Here is an 8041-nt window from a genome sequence, read left to right as displayed (position 1 = left end):
ATCTGAACTATATGACAAAGGACTTTCTCTTTTACGCAAATTCCCTGCTTGTAGACTTTCTGCTTTGCAGAATACTGAAAGGCTAAGACTGACACAGGGTGGCAGCAAACAGCACATCAATTAATGCCATTTGTTCCTTCTTAAAAACGTGCAAAGATAATCTTACTATTCTCTTGCTTTTTCTTAACGCTGAAGCTGTGCTACTAGAAGAGAAAATACCACGGATGAGGGTACACCCACAGTGACATTGCAAAAACTGCACCATGTGAATTTTAGGATACAGAGCTAGGACATAAAGCATTAGTAGGGAGAAAAGGGTATAAAGCAGTGCTGGTGAATCATTACTTTGAAGAAACACTGTGAGATCCTTCAGCTGATTGAATAAAAAAATCACAGATTACTCTAGAGAATGAAGATAGATGTAAAGATTATTACATCCACTGGAATTCTCTGAAGTCTGCAAATACAAAGAAATCAGGTTAATACCATTTCCTCATATTTCCAAAAGGCACTTTCCAAATTTCCAAAAGTGCCTTTACCATAAGCTCTCAAAATAAGATGATTGTGGAACGCCTCAAATGAGTAAATCAATGACAAAATAAGGAAAAGAGCAAAGAAATTTTTTCCCAGGAATGGTATGGTATTTGCCTAATAAAATGCCAAAATGGTTTATGCTTGGCTTTAGCTGTGCAACATCTTCATAAATCATCTAAAAAGAGAGTAAATGCTAAGATAAGGTCTCTTGATACTACTCATTCCAGAAGAATAAGAGGCAGAGGGACAAGGAACTGCAGAAGTCTTTCTAGTCTAGACTGGGCAGTGAAATCCAGTGTAAACTCAAAACAAATCCAGAGTTAAAATAAAAATAAAAATTGTAAAGATGAAAAAAATTGAGTTCACCCATATGACATTCTGAATGGAAAATTGCCACTCAAGTATGACCTTAATGTTACAACAGCTCTACAAAGACGTCGGTGCAATTGGTTCGGTGCTTGGTAGCAAAGAAGAGTGAACTAGTGATTAGGATTTAATGATGGAGCAGAAGAAAACATCAGGACACTATGTGATTCCACAGTGCTCACAAATTAGGTGCTGCAGGTATTTTAATTCCACAATCACGGCCCCAGACAACAGTAATGAAAATAGAGGCAACAACCAATTAACATATAAAATGACTTTCAAGACAAGGCAGAACTCCATAGGTTAGAAAAGGAATTGTTGACATGGTAAAATGCAATCTGGATTTGCATACAGAAAGCGAACATGGAATTATTTCCTGACTTCCAGCATGAGAACTAAATGGCACCAACTTCTGTGCATTGCAGTCTAAGTTACAAAGGAAGATCCTACTTCTTACAAGACACTGGAGAACCCCTTGCAAAATCACATGAGAATTTACATAGGATCAAAACAACAACTTCTGGAAAAGAACAACCACAAAGACCTTTGAGAATGAAGGCCATGCAGCAGTAAAATGCTGAAGGCTAGGAGAGTATCCTAGGGAGCCACTGCAGTATGTTGGCATTGCTTCCATACTCTTTGCTATATTTCAACATTAACTGAACAGAAAACAGATGGTGTGCTAAGTGACCCAACAGTCTGACTTTCTAGAACCATTTCTACATTATATCTGAGTTATGTGTATAGATATTTTTTTTACCTCTTCCCCAAATTCATGCTTTTGAGTATTTCTCTATGCGTAGCCTAATTTATTTTTGGAAAGAGTGTTAAGTTATTTGAAGGATGAATAGGAAGACAGAAAAAATGGGAAATTTTAGAACTGTGAAGAAATGGATGTACATCACCCTGCATGAAGGAAAAAACAGAAAGTTGATGTATTGGATTAGGCAAGTAGGAAATGCTCTGTTCTTTCAAGAGGTAACAAAAATTGATGGTAGAAAAGAATTAGTAGGTGAGGTAGATCAGATTTCTTTACAGAACAAAAGCTTTATCTAAATTATTCTGGATCCAGGAAGAAAATCCTGGCTTGAAGATTAACATTAGGCCTCCAAAGAACTGAATTATTGGCAAACACACTAGTAAGGTAGCAACCCTTTCGGAAATGCATTACAGTCAAAATAGAAGAAAATTCCAGAATTCCCAGTGGTATTTTTTGCTTGTTTTTAAGCTATGATGAATCCAAATGAGCATTTGTCACAAGAATAATAGTAGCTAAACTAGCAAGTTAGTAAGTGGAGAGCAACTATTAAAGGCAGCTGAAGAAATAGTTGCCATTCAAAAAACAAATACTATTCCAATGACAATATTAGAGTTCTGAAAAAAAATCTTTACACACCGACTGTAAAGCAAGCAATGAACGCTGTTAGCCAGCGTTAAGATTCCAAGATAAGGGCATGACATCTAGTGGTCAGACATTTCAAATGCATTAAAACAACGTTGTAAGAGCACTCTCGTGCTGCACTGCGTAAAGGAAAGAGCCTGAAGTCACGATCAGTGACAGATATTTACAACTCGGAAACAAATACTGGTGACGGGGAGGGTAATAATTAAAAGTAATAATAATTAAAATAAAAATCAAAGTTATGTATTACTTAAATTCTATGAATACATATGTTAGTTTTTTTCTGAAACATTAAAAGGGCGTTATCAGTAGGGCCCGACAGATCTCAAGTCTCAAAATACCAAGTTCTAGAGTGATATATGAAAATAATAATTCCTAATTCAAATGTTGTCCCACCACTGAAACAGATCTACCTTAACACTTAAATATGATACTTCAAATACTGAGGAAAGCTGATGAAATTGCAACCTTTACCTGATCTCAGAAGCATAGAACACCAGGCTTACTGTAATTCTCCCTCAGCTGTGAGTGCAATTGGATTTGAATTACATTGTGGCACAGTGCTAGCAGACAAGGAATCTGGAAGATTAGTGCCTGGGGAAGTAAGCCATATCTTCTCTTTTAGAAACTCTTTGGGAAGGTACCTTCATCCTACCCTTTGGCTCTGTACACCTTTTCAGAGCTATGCAGTTCAGCATTGCAGAAATAATTGTGCGGCTTCATAGAAAGAGGTACATAAAATTTGTCACATCTTTAGTATGAGCTCTCAGCTACTGCAGATACTTAAAATCAGATTTTTGTTTATCTACTCTTAAATCTGTGGAATGTTCGAACATTATAGAAGTAAATATTTCCATATAGCTAAAGTATAAATCTATTGGACAACATGATCACTGATATAAATTTCTAGATTTCCTGTCAAACAATATTATATTAGTTTCCTAATACCTATGTCCCTTTAATTGTCATTATATCAGAAAGTGAAACTTTCCTGATGAATCAAGTGATAAAAAGTCATTTAAAAATATTTCATCTACTTAAAATCATTTAGAGAATTCACCATCTGTGTATGAGTAACAGACATTTCTTTAAGTGAGAGTAGCAGAGTATATAGCAAGAGAAGACTATGACAGTGCCTTCCAGCAGCAATCAAACCCTACAGAACAAGAGGGAAAGAAAGAAAGAAAATAAGCTCACCCCCTCCAATGATAGCTCAAGAGGAGTGCAATCTCTGTCCAGACAGATGCTGCTCTCTCAGCTGCTAACCCTTACATGAAAGTGAGGAGGGATGGATCCCAGCTCCACCCTTCCAGTCACTTGGATGCACTGCTTGTCCTTCAGCTCTCTGAGTCGGCCATCCCTTCTCACCTGGTGCTCAACCATTGGTTCAGGTTGTGACCTGGTAATTCTACTGCACAAAGCAAGAAAGTTTTGAGGTTATTTCCATTCCTCAACTCTATTCATTCTCTGCACATCCAACACTTGAAGTTAAAAATGTTGTTTAATATAGAAACCATACTGAACATCTAATTGTTAGCATTACCCTGAAATTCCATGTCAGAAAAGACATTCTGTTAAGGTAGTATCACTAAGACTATTCAAATGGGTCACAAGACGAAGGTAAGTGCAAAGAGAAAACAGAAGAAAGCAGATAGGAGGCCAAGAGGAAGCACTAGGTATCTCATAAACACTGTAATTAGATACAAAGTAAGTAGAACCATGTTGCTCTGCTACAAATATTTACTCCTGAATTCCCAGATCACACCTTCACTTACGAAGTCAAGTGTGTTCAGTGTTCTCTTGGTCGTGACTTAGCTCATACAAGAACCAGACAAGCTTTTCTAAGCTAGATATACAGAAAAGCTATTAGTAAGAAAGGAGAAGAAAGCACTTGTATCATTACTGTTAGATCCACAAAAGTCATTACAATAGCATTATTCAGAGTGTATCTACCTGACCACAAAATTGCAAAATCAAATCAAACAAGAACTTTCATGATCAAATTTTGATTCACTCATATATATATATATATACATATACATTTTTGTTGTCAAACAATTTCTATTCAGCAAGTTACAACTCTGTCTGTAGATACTTCATCTTGCATTCTGAATATGCCAAAAGACCACTATCTACTTATCTGCTCCTGAAACTTTGAAATAAGCAGTAAAGTTGCTGATGGAGTTTTACATCTGCTTGGCAAAGGCTGGATCAGAGGCACTTAAAAAACCTAGATACCAATCCCAAAGTGCTATAATAAAAGTAAATATACTCTTTTATGTTCATTAAAATGCAGCTTTTTTATCTGTTTTAGGTGCTGAAAGATGCATTTCTTTCTCAGTTTTGAAGGAAGGACAGAAGAAGGGTCAGAGCCCTGGAATCCTTACATAAAGCTGCTTCGCTCAACCCATCCCTCTCTGTCAGAGGGGGTGTCTCCAACAGTGAGACTGGTGTGTCTAATGACCAGAACAGATAGATGTGAAAATTGAAATAAAGTCCTGAATCATATTGTCTTGGAGTTCTTGCTGGTGGATGGCTCTGGAGACTTTGGAGGAACAATCTACAGATATCATGTGTAATACATATTGAGTTAATTTTGCTACCAGTGCTTCAAGTAATTCAAGCCTGGACAGCTTCCTCACAATCCTAGCTGCAAGGCACAATTCAGCCAAAGGCAAGAACACAGTAACTCCTTTAAGAAAGATTTTATTTACAAGAGCATGCATTTCCTTGTAGAGAGAAGGAACTGAAGTTTCTGGAAGTAACATAAATAGTCTTATTACTAAAGATGTAAATAATTTGGGTGAGTTATCAGAAGTCATATCAGGCATTTGGCAAATACCTTATGTCCAGCAGAGAGGCCAAAATGTTCACATTGTCTCCATTCACAAAGAAATTCCTTTATCCAGTCTAAACCAAATAGGATAGTATTGAAATTGTCAACGCTGTGTCAGACTTGAAGGCACATCCGATTACATTTTACACCTCAACTTTAATGATCCTTTGAAAATTGTAGTCTCAAAATATATTAGAAATTAAAACTTAAAAAGGATATTTATTCTTAAAGGAGTAAAGGTGCACCAAAAAAAAAAAAAAAAAAAGGAAAAATCTATAGGATTGTTACTGAATACTTTAACCTGAAACCAATCTCTGAATACAATCTATTTCTCAGGAATACTTTTATTTATTTAAAAGCAACTTCTTTTGTAATCTCAGCTATCAAACTTCCAGTTCACTGACACAGGTTTTTATAGTTATTTACCTACATATATGAACAAAGCTATGCTTTGCCTTGAAACACTCAAAAATGGCAGCAGTGCAATAGCTTTCAATGCAAAAAAAAACTGTATAATGAGGCTTTCTGACCCTTGTGTAGCATTATGTTACATTAAAACTCTGCCATTTCCATCAATAAAAAAAGCAAGCACTAGCTAGGCTGAGTAATACAGCAAGTGCCATGAAATGCGTTACTGATTTATTGAAAATAAAGTAATAACATCTTCCAGAGAAACACACATCTTCAAGGAAGAAGTGTTAATATACTTAACTGGAGGAAGAGAAGATTACAGTTGATAACAGACACAGAACACATTCTCAAAGTATCCATAAGTTATTTTGGAATTGTACATGTGAAATAGGCCAATATTTCATATTTGATTTGCTCTGGCACAAATCTGCATAAACCAGAGTGCAGACTACCCAACATGAAGTTCTTAAAAGGAAATTATACCCGCAGTCTAATCCCTGGCAAGGACTCAAAAGCAGTTGAAGCAACAATCATGCAATAGCTTTATGGTAAATATCAGACATTTTCATTAGTACATACTGGCAAAAAAAAAAGTGCACGCTAATGTTCCAAATGCCTACTTAAAAAAAAAAAAAAAAAAATACAAAAATAGTATAATCATAAGAATTGAATTGAAAAAGGAGATGATCTGAGTTTCTCATATAAGTTTTAATATCCATTAAGACTGCCAGTAAGTACTACTAGAAATAAAAAAAATTGACTTAAAAATCAAGTGTTTCCTGTGGAAGAACTTCGTCTTCACACGTCAGCCGCAGATCCACCTAGCACAGCAGGTCAGAATAGTAATAAACATTGCAAAAGGAATGCTGTTTAGGGAGAACGCACAAGTCCAGACTGTTTCTCCCAGTGCATTCCTACAGCATCCACTAATGTGTCATGAATATCAGAAAATGCTTCTTGAACTAGTTCTTTAATTCTAAAATTGTCATCTTGTTTATGGCAACGATCCAAATTTGAACCAGCTATTTGAGTTTACAACCTCCATAAACTCTATGTGTAAAGCAGCATTTTGTTTTACATTCACCTCCTGCTATTTGGATTAGTGCATAGCTTTAGCACTGTATGATTCGTTAAACAGCTCTGTGTTCCCATCATCCAACAAATTCATGATGAGAGAAAAATCAGCCACTCTGCATTTTCTTCCTCCCCTTCAAAATAAAGCTTTAGTCACATTGCTCTTTCATACAGCTGCTGTAGATACACAGATGTGTGCAGAGATTCAAAAAAAGGCCAGATGTTGTACTGAGGGACATGGTTAAGAGGAGGGATATTGGTGACAGGTGGACAGTTGAACTGGATCATCTTGGAGGTCTTTTCCAACCTTGGTGACTCTACGATAAATATGGTCTATCTGAAAGTGTGCATTAACTTCAGTTATAGAGCCTAATTTGTATTTATTCTCTTAAAAGAAGTTTGAACCCACTTCTAAAATACAGTTCTACTTTTCAACATTTAAAACAAGAGTTTGGAATAATCATTAATGTTATGTTGCAACCCAAACACTGGAACAACAACTAAGTGGACTCAAAACACAGCTGTCAAACCCATACCATGTAATCTCTCTCCATTGCTAGACTAAAGCAAAGTGAGTATCAGAAACTACCCTACAGCAAACACACCCACACAAGTATTCTCTTTGAGAGACCTACACACGTTCCAATTGCCATAATCCGTTGCAAGGAACGCATTAGGAAGAAGAAAAGCAATACTTATCTTACTCTGAAAGCTCTAAAGATGAACACAATGTATGATAAACATAATACACACACACACCATCTTCATCTCGATTTTGTAGTAAACCAACGTATCAACATAGAACAATTTCAATCTGTTACATTTAAGAAGTTAATTTTTCAATGTCAATTATACTCCTGCAGTGACAGGACACTAACTGCTCATTTTTTGAGATCATGAATTAGCATATTATAATAAAAAAGTAACACCAAATATATAGACAAGCTTAGATGATCCTCCCGTGATGCAGTTTCTAATTGCAATTGTCCTGACAGGCATTCAGAAATTCTTACCATGAATTAGAAAGACACGTTAATACTAAAATCAAATCATACTATGATAAATGCTAGTTGCATAATTTTGCTCAGCTAAAAATCATCTTGCCTCATCCAACCCTAAATAATGCCAAGAATGAATGAAAATGAAAAGAACCTACATTGGAAATAACAATCAAGATGTGTGTTTTGTAATTTCAACACTCTTAATATTGCTATAAAAGCAAAATTCACAAAATAAATGAGAAAGCATTTATGTTCTACAGCAGAGACCAATGCATTCTGTCAGCACATTTGGCAATCAAGAGCTAACCTTTCCTTCAAGAAGTGCCACAGCTGTTTAGAATCAGTGCAAACAGGCTTGGCAACTGTAAGACAGGCTGTACGACCAAGAACCATAAAAAGCAGTGCTGTAGGCATTGT

This window comes from Excalfactoria chinensis, chromosome 2 (assembly GCF_039878825.1).
Source record: "Excalfactoria chinensis isolate bCotChi1 chromosome 2, bCotChi1.hap2, whole genome shotgun sequence".
Lineage (NCBI taxonomy): Eukaryota > Metazoa > Chordata > Aves > Galliformes > Phasianidae > Excalfactoria > Excalfactoria chinensis.
The sequence above is the reverse complement of the archived record's forward strand: the minus strand, read 5'-3'. Positions refer to the sequence as shown.